Source organism: Plecotus auritus (genome assembly GCF_963455305.1).
Source record: "Plecotus auritus genome assembly, chromosome: 11".
In the NCBI taxonomy this organism is placed as follows: Eukaryota; Metazoa; Chordata; class Mammalia; order Chiroptera; family Vespertilionidae; genus Plecotus; species Plecotus auritus.
This window is the reverse complement of record NC_137777.1, coordinates 15,951,907-15,964,082: the sequence shown is the minus strand read 5'-3', so window position 1 is coordinate 15,964,082 and position 12,176 is coordinate 15,951,907.

Here is a 12,176-nt window from a genome sequence, read left to right as displayed (position 1 = left end):
ACCGGAATGGAACCCAGGACTGACGCTCTAGCCACTGAGCCAAACCAGCTAGGGCTAAACCTTCATTTTTATAGCAGTTACAGGTTCACAGCAAAACTGAACAGAAGGCAGAGATTTCTCATGTATACCCTGTCCCTCACATGCACAACCTCCCCCACTATCAACATTCCCCACCAGAGTGAACATTTGTTATGATGGATGGATCTACACTGACACATCATAATCACTCATAGTCCAAAGTTTATATCGCAAATCACTATTAGCGTTGTACGTTCATTGGGTTTGGCCAAATGTGTAATGACTTGTGTCCAACATCATAGGGTACGGTATTCAGTCATTCAGAGCAATTTCATTGCCCTTGAAATCCCATGTGCTCTGCCTACTGATCCCTCTCTGCCCCGTAACTGCTGGCAACCGCTGCTCTTTTACCGTCTTCAGTTTTGCCTTTTCCAGAATGTCATGTAGTAGATAGCCTTTACAGATGAGTTTCCTCTGCTTCGTAATATGCACTTAAGTTCATTCCATTTCTTTTCAAGGTCAAGTCACTTGTAAATGCGCCTTTATTAAGGTGTAATACAATTATACTTATTTAAAACATCATCACAAACAAGGTAGTGACCATGTCCACCACCCAGAAGTTTCCTATGTGCATCACTACGACCTTTTCCTCCACCCCACCCTCAGGCCACCACCAATCTGCTTTCTGCCACAATAGATTAATTTGTATTTTCTAGCATTTCATAGATGGCACCATAGAGTATACACTCTTTTTCTCCCTTTTTGTCTGGCTTTTATCATGCAGTGTAATTATTTGAGGATTAATCCATGTTGTTTCAGGTATCAATAGTTCATTCCTTTTTATTGCTACTAGTATTCCATTGTTTGACATACTACGATTTATCAATAAACCTGTTGCTGAACATTTGGGTTATGTCCACTTGAAGACATTAAAAATAAAACTTCTAGGGACATTGGAATACAAGTCTTTGTATGGGCACATGCTTTCGTTTCTTTTGGGACAATACCTAGGAGTGGAATGGCTGGTCATACGGTAGGTAGATGTTTGTCCTTTACGAAATGGTCAAAGTTTTCGAACGTGGCTGTACCGTTTTACTTCCCCTCCAGCAGAATGTGAGTTTCACTTGCTTCATGTCCTCACCAACATTTGGTGGGGTCAGTCTTTTTCATTTCACCCACTCTGAAAACAGGGTGCAGTGGAACATCATTGTGGCTTTAATTTGCATTTGTCTAGTGACTAATGATGTGGACATCTTTTCATGTAGTTATTTGCCATCCCTATATCTTCTGCGGCAAAGTGCCTGTACCTGTCTAATTACTAGGCGTACCGGTTATTAATGCGGATTTTTTTCAATAGATGGAGTTACATATGTGTTGATAGATATGTGATTTGATATGTATGCTATTTTGTTGTATTGACAACAAGCTTCAAAACTTCATATGTCAAATTTTCTGAAGGTGTTAACATAGATATTTTTAGGCTTAAATATGTCGAATTTCATGCCAAAAAAAGAGCATTTGCGGGAAGTTTTAATTCATTATTTGGAAGAAAAGTGCTGTTGAAAGTTATCGTATACTTCCGGAAGCTTATGGTGAACATGCTCCATCTTAAGATACTTGTGAACGCTGGTTTAAATGCTTTAAAAGTGATGATTTCTATGTGAAAGACAAAGAATGACCAGGTCAACCGAAAACGTTTGAAGACGAACCATTACAAGCATTATTGGATGAAGATGCATGTCAAACTCAAAAACAACTTGCAGAAAGATTAAACGTTGCTCGTTTGTTGTATCTAACCCAATTGTTTACTAATTTCTGATTATTTACAAGCAATGGGAAAGATTTTAAAGGAAGTAAAATGGGTGCCACATCAACTGAACGAGAGACAAATGAAAAACGGAAAAGTCATCAGTAAAATTTTGTTTCAACGGCACGAAAGGGAGTCTTTTTTGCATCGAATTGTGACTGGCAATGAAAAGTGGATTTATTTTGAGAATCCCAAAGGCACAAAATCATGGGTTGATCCAGGTCAACCATCAACATCGACTGCAAGGCCAAATCGCTTCGGAAAGAAGTCAATGCTCTGCGTTTGGTGGGATCAGGAAGGTGTGGTGTATTAACACAGATGAAACCGATAATACTGATTGCTACTGACCTGTTAATAATGTGGATTACCTGATAACCGGTTAATAATTTGGATTTTGTAATCAAAGAAAACATGATAATTTCAAGAGTGGCTTCTTGTCCGCTCCTTTTGATCTGGGGTAACACTAAGGCACCAAAAGCCCGAGTCCTAAGGGCAGGGCAGGGAGGCTGGGCTGCGGGGAAGTCCGGCCCTCTCTCCACGCCACCCCCAGCTCAGTCTTCGAGCCTCCGGCCACTGAACTTCTCACCCGCTTTTAGAAACCACATTCTATCAGGAGGAATAAAAAAATTACATAAAGATTGCAACATAAGATTGAAATAAAAGATTTGTTTTTCATCTAGTCTCTGTAACCGCCCCCTCCCCCCCACCACCACACGCCGAGTTATTCACTTGCTACTACTATTTTTTTATTTTTTTTTTTGCAAGTAAGCAGGGAGAAAAGAAATGGAAATGTCTTAATCTACTTGTTCCTTCTCTGTAGGCTCACTCTGACTGGCCTTCCTCCATGCCTTGAAAAGAGCCAGATTTAGAATAAATATTACTTCAGCTCTCAAGATGGAAAAAACATCTAGCCAGGAGGCAGAGACTCTGGAAAATTGCTAATAAATTGTTACTGCCTGCTATTTAAAGGATCCATAAGATAAGGCCAGGAGTGACTGATGGAGGGCCTTGTGCTTTGAGGACTGATGGGGGAAGTGGCGCCTGCCAGCTCAGCACCGTCTCCGGCTGGCGAGGCCCTGGCCCGTGCCCCTCGTCAGCAGAGCTGGGCAGCTCCATTCATCGCCCAGGGATCCGCAGTTATTAATGGTGGTTATGAATAATTAAATGGCATGACTGGGCGAGTTCGGGTATCAGGGGAGTTGCCTGATTTGTGTCCGCAGCATTGAGAAGGCACCAACATGTCTCTTCCGTGACTTGACTTGTGATGCGGTCACGGGGCAGAATTGGGGTAGGAGGCGGAGCCCGGGCATGCGGCTGGCTCAGCCTCCACTGCGGCTCATGCACCTTGTTCCTTGAGACCAGCGGTCCTCAAACTTTTTAAACAGGGGGCCAGTTCACTGTTTCTCAGACCGTTGGAGGGCTGGACTATAGTTTAAAAAAACTATGAACAAATTCCTATGCGTACTGCGGGCCCAGGACGAATCGGCTGCTAAGCAGGACAGGCAGCGGCACCCGGCGGGCCGGATAAATGTCCTCGGCGGGCCGCATGTGGCCCGCGGGCCGTAGTTTGAGGACCCCTGCTTGAGACCTTCCCTTTCCTCCATAGGTGGCCCTGAGGGCGGCCGCCTGGGCCCCACAGCCAGGTGGATGCGTGGACCAGGCTCTTCGCGGGACCGACCTCTCTTCCAGCTGGCAGACCTTCCCAGATCTAAGAAGACGAGTCCTTGTCTCCGGCAGCCTGACCTTTCAGTCACATACATCTCTGCTGATCTTCTCACTTTGTTTCTGGGTGTCATTCACGCCTGCAGAGAGGCCTGGGTGGAATTCCAAGGTGCCCCAGGGGCCTTGTGAGGGAGCTGAAAGTTCTGCCCACTATCCCCAACCACCCCCATTTTCCCATAGGATCCCCAATCCTTAGAACCACCAGAACTCCTTGAACAGATCACATCTTTCTGCCCTCCACCCCCTCAACACGTAGAAGTGTTTGCATTCTCAGGGATCAGCGCAGGGAATCAGCTGCCCCCGTAGACAGCGTGTGGGCTGCAAAGTGGGGGGCCAGGGCTGTGGAGTATGAGTGGGCAGGAAATGCCAGCATCTGGACTTGCCTGAGGATGAGCCATCTTTGGGCAAAATGACCAAACAATCAAGTCATAGTGGCGCCCTGGTCATTTCCTCCTCACTTACTTGCCCAAATGCCCTCCGATGCCTCTCTCTTCCACTCGGGGGAGCTCTGGATTCTGCTGCTGTCTTTTCCAGCGGGTGCCTGGGCTCAAGGAAACTCCATCCCCTTCTCAGATTCAAGCAAGCCCCCAGCAGGGCCTCACACCCAGGCAGCTAAGGAGCACAGAGTGTGTGCCTGTTCTGGGCGGCAGGGCTCCCTACATTATTGCTTGCTCAGCTAATGACGGTGAATGGGGCCGCTGCTCTCTGACGGTGCAGGTAGCATCCCGCGGAGTTGTCCCTTGCACAAGGCCCACAGCGCTCCAGTTCTGGAGCGCAGATCTGGCCCCAGAGTTCACTCTCTCCTCGAACCCTCAGCCCTCCTCTTCTGTGGGGGCCTAGGAAGATGGATCTCTTCCCGGGGGCAGTGAAGGCCCCTTGATGGCGTGAGTATGATGTAAGGGCCCAGATCTTTGACCTTTGCTGAGATTGCTGGGCAGGGACTTCAGGAAAAGCCAGGACCTGCGGAGACTGTGGCTGGAAAATGGCCAACATCAAAGGCTCTGGCAGCGTCTCAAATCCCCCGGGGCTGTCTGTCTGGTCTGCTGGGGACAATGCTGATGTACCCTTGACCGAGCAAATTCAGCCTAAAATGCCTGCTCCCCAGGGGACGGAACTAGAGTCTTAACAGAGAGAATCAGGCAGGCACAGGTCTGGCCTCCTTAAGGGGGAGTGTGGGGCATGGCAGGCCCTGGGAGAGGTTGGGTGGAGTGGCACACATGGAAGTCTGCCCAACCCACCGTCCCAGCCCAGCCTTCAAGACACCCACACTCCTGAAGTTCACCGGACACCACCCTGCAGGCCAAGTGCAGCCCGCAGCCCTGGGGTGCCCGCAGACTGCCAGGCAGCATTTCCACACCGTAGAGCAACCACTAACGTGGGCGGCTGACCATGTGGCACAAAGCAAGTGAGGGGAACGCAGAGGAGTGGCCGACAGCTGCGTGGGGACCTCATCTGGGTGGGGACCTCATTTGGGTGGGGACCTCATTTGGGTGGGGCAATTTATCCAAACATGCCCAGAAGCGGGCCACTTAGGCAGGCTCTGCTTTGATCCTGACGCCCTTTGCCGTGGGCAGGGGCACAGAGTCGGGACGTGGCTGGTCCCACAGGGTGGAACTGGGGCTGAGCATTTTAGGAAGGAGCGCTGCCATCCACACTTGGCCTGAAGGTGGCAGCTCCCCCTGTGTCTGAAGCAGCGGGGAATTGCCTTCCCTGCAGCCTCTAAAGTAGGCCAGCTTCTCTCCCCGGGACCGGCTCCAGCCTTTGGAGGTTATGCAACTGCCTCACCTCTGTTTTCAGAGATTCGCTGGTGGAATCACCCACACGCACACCACTCCACGGCCTGGAGTGGCACGGAGCGGCCCCTGGCAGAAGTCATCACCTCGAGGGGCCTTGCAGGCAAGTGTGCCCTCGGGAGGCAAGTGGATGTGGATGTGAGCCCCTGCCAGGCCACCTGCTGGCCGAGTGGCCTTGGCCCAGTGACTGAACCCTTCTGAGGATGACAGTCAGAATTCCTGCGATTTCCTCCCTGCCTGCCCACCCTCCTCAAACAAGCCAGGAGTCACCAGGCCAGGTGGGGTGGAGGGATAAGGATGGAGCCTGTGAAGGGATGGAAGCACCCGCTGTCCAACAGAAGCTAATATGTGGGTACCAGGCAGTTGACATCTGGTGGACCCAGCAGTGTGCGGCTGAGATGCAGGGCGCCCCCGCTGGGCATGCTGGGAACTACAGCTCCAGCCTCTGCATCCCGGCCAGCCCAGGAGGGATTAATGGCAGTAGCAATGATTACAGCCACCACCTGCTGATGCTGACTGTGCTGTGTGTCCAGCACTCGCCCAGGCAATTTGTATCCATTGACTCATTTCATGCTAATAACGGCCCTGCACTGGTTGGTACCCAATTTCATAGATGAGAAACTGAGGCACAGAGAAGCTAAAGAACTTGCCCAAGGTCACACAGCTGGTTAAGTGGCAGTTCTGAATTCAAATCCAAGGCAAGCTCAGCTCTAGGAGTGCTTTCAAAGGCCAAACTGAGATGCCTCTTAAAGATACAGTCAGCACCGCTGTTGGCAGAGGCCAGCGCAGAATCATGGAGGGTCAGTTATCAGGCATCTGAGTCGTTCCGTGTACACAGCACGGGTCTCTGTCACCTGGCCACCAGATGTCGAATGGATGCTTGAGAGCCACGTGTCAGCCGGTAGAGCTAACAGGCAGCCCACCTCTGAGGCCGGGAAGGAAGAATCCCCAGGGGTGCTTGTTCCCAGGGTGTCGGGCCCCTCCGGTGCCCATTCCATCAACACCGAGCTCTTTAATTGTGTTCCAAACCCCGAAATAGAGCAGCACAGGCCCCCGACAAAACAGCACACCCTGGGGAGACTAGCAGCAGAATTAGAGCAGCCAATGCCTGCCCCCGAGGGTGGGAGCTGCAGAAACATTAGGATGGAAATTAAGTTGGAGAAGAGACGGCTCCATGGACTTCGGGGACGGCTTTTTTTCATTCCATAGATTGCCTTTCACAGAGCAAATTAAACGCTAAACATAAAGCAAATGTTCAAGGGAAAAGGGACTCTGCTTTCCTGCTGCCAGCCTGGATGTTCCCGGCTGGGCCTGCCAGCGAGGCCAGTATCCTAAAGCCGGGGGCATGGCCTAGATGTCCCTGGCCACCTCCTGCAGACGCTGGGGGTGACGAGGGCACATTTCTACATAACGAACCTTCAGCAGAGGGAATGGCAGTGGGGCAGCCATCATGCCTCAGCCAAAACTATTAGAGCCACTAATTGCTGCCTGCGACTCTAACTGGGGCTTTTATGAACCTGCAGAATTCCCAGGGAGCCGCAGGGCTGCGGCATCGAGCGTCCCCCTGCAGAGAAGCAGCGGGCATTGCACTAATCACAGTGTCCTCAACCTGCGGTCCCTCCCCCAACCTCAGCTCAGTTCCCAGCGTCTTGCAGCCTAATTTTTCCTGGGGGGCGGGGGTGCACGCAGAGGTTGGACTCTCATAATTATATTAAGAGCTTTTGACAGGACCTTTCTGTCTTCTATTTCTGTCTTGTTGAAATTCTACTGTGCCACGTTAATGGCTGAAATAAATGTGAGGGGAAGGACCCATCAACCCTTTCTGGAAACAGGGGAGACTGGAGTGTGTTGTGTGCCCAGCACGCGCGTCCACGGGGAGATTTATGGCTTGTTCTTGTGACTAATAGGGAGACTGCCCAGACCTGGGGGCGGCTAATCCATGTTGTCTCACATTGATTTCAATGTACTGCGTTCTGTTTGGTGCCAACATCAAATCATACGGCTGGAAGTGGCCCCCAGAGGGTATCTGGCTACTCCTCTTCCTATTTCATGGGCCAGCTCTCTCCTTGCACGCCTGCTCCTGTCTTGACCTGACCCGGGGTAGTTGCCTTGTTATGTATAAAACATGCTGGCAACGACAAGGCTGCCGGCCAGGACCTGCAACTGGCATGTTGGCCAAGGTCCTGCCTGCCTTCCATCCCCAGCCACCTGCTTCTCTGACCTCAAGGCATGTTAAAAATATGAGAGCGTAATGGTCAATATTGCAGGACTCCGGCGAAGAGCAGGGAGGTCGGAGGCAAGGAGGCCTCTCTGTGTGATAAAAGATAAGAGGTCAAGAAAAGCATCATAGACAAAGAGCCACCTGCTCTCTCCGAAGACCCTAAAATAACTCACATTATCAATTAGGTAACATATGCCAGGTCCCGAGTCATGCATAGAACATGGCTTAATTTAAGCCCCAGGACAACACCATGAATTAAGTATATTGACACATTTTGTAGATGAAGAAACAGAGGCTTAGAGAGTTTTAAGTAACATATCCAGTGCCATATGAAGAATGTTTCATGATTAGAATTGTATTCATAACTGAGGTTTAAACCCAGATAATCTGAAGCCTACACTCTTTTAAAAATATATATATATTTTTATTGATTTCAGACAGGAAGGGAGAGGGAGAGAGAGATAGAAACATCAATGATGAGAGAGAATCATTGATCAGCTGCCTCCTGCATGTCCCACATTAGGGATGGAGCCCGCAATCCGGGCATGTGCCCTGACCAGGAATCGAACAGTGACCTCCTGGTTCATAGGTCGACACTCAGTCACTGAGTCAGGCTGGCTGGGCTGAAGCCTGAATTAAATTGTCAGTTATACACCCAAATGATGCAGAGAGAGAGAGAGTGGAGGAGCAAGGTGGGTGTTGTACAGAGTCACCATATCCCCACATTTCATGGCACTCCCTGGGAAATATCTCTTGGGGTCTCCAACATTGACTTCTGCTCTTTTTCCATCCTTCTCAGGAAGGTTCCCACCAGGGTTTGACAGGCTCTGGAGGGTCACAGGAGAAGCCACTGCCCCTGGCAACTTTGCTCCTGAAAGCCCATCAACTTTAGTTCACGTTCTATGCGTGCCCATAGGTCTGCCCGTTACACATTTTAATTTGGGGAAATGAGATGCCATATTACATGAGTCCCATCATTCTAAGAGTTTCATAATCTCACCCGGAGCTATGCTCCTGACGAATGCATGCATGCATACCTTAGTACTTATTAATCAACAGGTGCAACATGACCAGGGTATCACAGGGCACGCTACTGCTTCACTCTCACCTGCGAGGACCTGCATCAGTCAAAGGTATGCCGGGCTGCGAGTGACAGAAAACCAAACTTACAGAGGTTTAAACACAGAGGGCTGTGTTTGTTACACATACCAAGAAGTGTTTGGCTAAGTGTTTGCACCCCTGCTCCTGTCTTGAGCTGACCCCGGGCTGATCTCGTTGGTCCAGTGTCTCGGTGGTGCCAAGGCCAGATGCTTTTGGCCTTTCTTACAAGGCTGGGAGACGGTTGATGCTGCTCAAGGCACATGGCCCATTAAACCAAGATGTGAAGCCAACAGCATCATCCCTCTCATCAGCAAGAACAAGGGCCTCCCCATAAGCTTCTAATGGACTTCTGCTGACATCCCGCTGCCCAGAACAGTGTCATGAGACCATACCAGGGACTGAGAAAGGCAGCTATGGCCCTTTACAATGGAGCTGCCGAGAATAAGGGAGTGGGACCAGCAGTTAGACATTGCTCGTTTGCATGGCACTTATCCAGACTAGGAGAGTTCACAAGGACCTTCCTGCCCAACACTCAAGAGTTGGTTGGTAGTACGAAGATTGAGAAATGAAGAAACGGAGGCACAAAGAGTTGTTGTACAAGGTTCCTAAAGTCATAAGTAGGAGGTTGCAGAAAGGAGTCCAGCCCAGGCCCTGGCACTCTGCGCCCTTTATTATGCCATCTTGCTTTATTTAGTAGCAAGTTTTGTATTTGGGCCTGGCTAAGTCACATCGCCAACCTGTGCCTTGGCATCCTCATTAGGGCCATCATGAGCACAGGAGGTGGACTCAGGCAGAGGCTCTGTCACTCCTCACTCTGTGGCTTCGGCACTTCCCACAATCTGCTGTCCTAGCATCCAGATGGGGAAAGAACCTCGCACACAACATCGTTGCCAGGCACATAGATGCTCAACAAAGGTGTCATTACTATCATTATTATTTTCAAGCTCAGTCTTATTTAATAGTTCAACTCTAACAATAGGGATGGCCCTCTTGCACTTGATATATTTATTGATTTAAACATTAGATGGTTACTTAATTGAACACAAGCCTCTGGAGTTCAGGGACCTCATATTTCTCTGTGATGCCAAACCTCTGCCCTTTCCTCATCTCCACGGCACCCGCCTTGTGCATATAGATCGATTGGACCTAAATTGGGTGACAGAAGGATTGCATGTACATGTACATTAATACAATCAGCACAAATACCCCAAGAAACCCCACAGAAAGCTGGGTGAATTCATCCTAACTCCGGAGTAGAGAAAATGAAGACAGGGTTGAAAAGACCAGCCCCACTGGCTTTGACTAAACGTTGCACCTTGGTCTGCGTGTTTAGTCCCCGGGCGCAGCCCGCGAACAGGCCTGGGTATGAAACAGTCTGGTTGTGTGTGCCGTGCTCATAGGAAGCTGCTTATGACGTGGGCATTCAATTTCTGTAATCTGTTCTAAATTTAAGCATGCAAAATGTCAAGTTATCTCACTCTTTTGCTTCGGTTAAAAAAAAAGATTTTGATTTATGGCTGGATGTTGAGAACTGCTGTTTCATGTCAAATCCTGGCAGGCCCCTCAAAAGCAGCCAGGGACCCAGAAGTCACTTCCTGAGCTGAAGGTCAGTGTGTTGGCCCTGGAATGAACCAAACTTTCATGGGCACATGAAAGCACCAAACGTTCTCTCCCGCCGTGTTGGGATGAGGGTTCTTGAGGCTGCAACGGTTCCTGGCACCACCCATGATACCCAAGTCACCCCAGCCCCCTCCCCTCCATCTGTCCTACAAAGTGTTTCCACAGAGCCCACAGGGCACCCCTGCGAGGCCTGGGGTGCTGCATCCCCTGGCCCTTGAAGGTATGCCCCACCCGAAAGGGCTCCCCTAGACTTGGTGCCGGGGCCTGAGGGACAGTATCTGCCTTTGGGACCCCAAGTCACTTTTCAAATGTCCCTGTGTTTTGGGGACTCGAAGGTGCCAGGGGAGGTGAACTGTGTGTCCTGGTGTTGTTTTCCTAGGTAACGCCTTTCACAGCACCCACCTCCTTAGCGAAGGCAGAAGGCGGCTTTGTGAAGGTTAAAAGTGCTCTCTAAAGAGTCAGAGGGGATGGGCCTGGGAGCCCTTTCTGCTCCTTTTCTATCCAGGTCTGGTTCCATCCTCTCTCTGGTACAGATAAGCAAACCTGTTCATTGTTGTAACTGAGCGCCAAGGTGGCAGAACGCCATGGTGTGACTGGTGCGTTCACAGCCTCGTTAATAGTGTCATTGATCACAAACTGTCATTCCTCCCCACCGCAGGGGCTGCGCCCTCAGCCACGCAGTCTAAAGCCATCCCCGGGTCAATTGCAATCTCATCTTCCTGTTACTTCTCCGCGCATTGCTCTCTGGTGTGGCGAGCCTGCACAGCCATGGCATACTCCGCCCCAGGGCGTCTTATGTGCCATGCCAGCTCAGCCAGGTTCGATGAGCCTGAGAGGGGGCGGTGAAGAATTGAGAAAAGACAGACAAGAGAATGAAAGCTGGGTCTGGGTGGGACGCTGCTTCCCTGATGGGGAGACAGCGCCATGGATTACAAGCCGTGTCTTTATTTTATAGCCGATGCCACGAGGCAAAGTAAGGGCGTGGCCAAGATGTTTACAACATTCTTGTGGGTTTCAATCCTACTCAATTACATGCACCTGATCAAGCTTTGTTTACTTGCAGCCTATATCACTCAGCCACGTGGGGCCACGTGTTCGGACCATAGGTTCAAGCTTACCACTACAGCTGTTGGCTATAATGGTGCGGGGAGGGCTCTGCCCTCCAAGCTGGGACTTGCACGTGGCCATGAGCAGACTGTGCCCTCTCGTCAGTCCAAGGCTTGAACCTGTCCAAACACTGTAGCCGCTCTCCACACTCTGGTAGTTTCCTTGTTTATCTTCGGTCTCCAGAGCACAGGAACTCTTGGAGTCCGTCTCCATCATTTGCGTCCCTGGGGCCCAGAATAGAGACATGCTGCATCCACATCGAGGCCCTTTTCCGTGATAGCTCCTGTCACACAGGAAAGGCCAGGAGACGGTGGAGAACCAGAAGAGGAAGGGACACTTGGGTTTCCGCCCAGGAGAGGAAGCCCTTTCCAGGAGAGATCCAAAGCCCGGGGGATAATGGGGTAGAAGAGAGTGCATGGGTGGCTTCCTCCTCTCTCCATTGCTGGATCTACAGAAATACAGGAAAAGAATTCAAGTCTACACCAAGCTTTTTAGTCAAGCACCTCCTTCAGCGACGTGCTTGATGTGTACATGATCCTCTTTCCCATCTCTGTGTCCAGGAATAGTGTCCAACCAGCCCCTGGGATCCGTCCCTCCCTCTGCTCACAACGCCCATCACAGCCGCAGGGGGCACGAAGGGCCACACTGGTCAGGTGGTGAGGGCATAACACACCCTCTACAGGCGTCCATGCCTACCTGCCTAAACCGAGACGGCTATGTGAACGTCACACACTGACTTTCAGAGATGAGAGGTCAGTCAGGGAGGGGGAAGAGGGAGTGAGGCCTG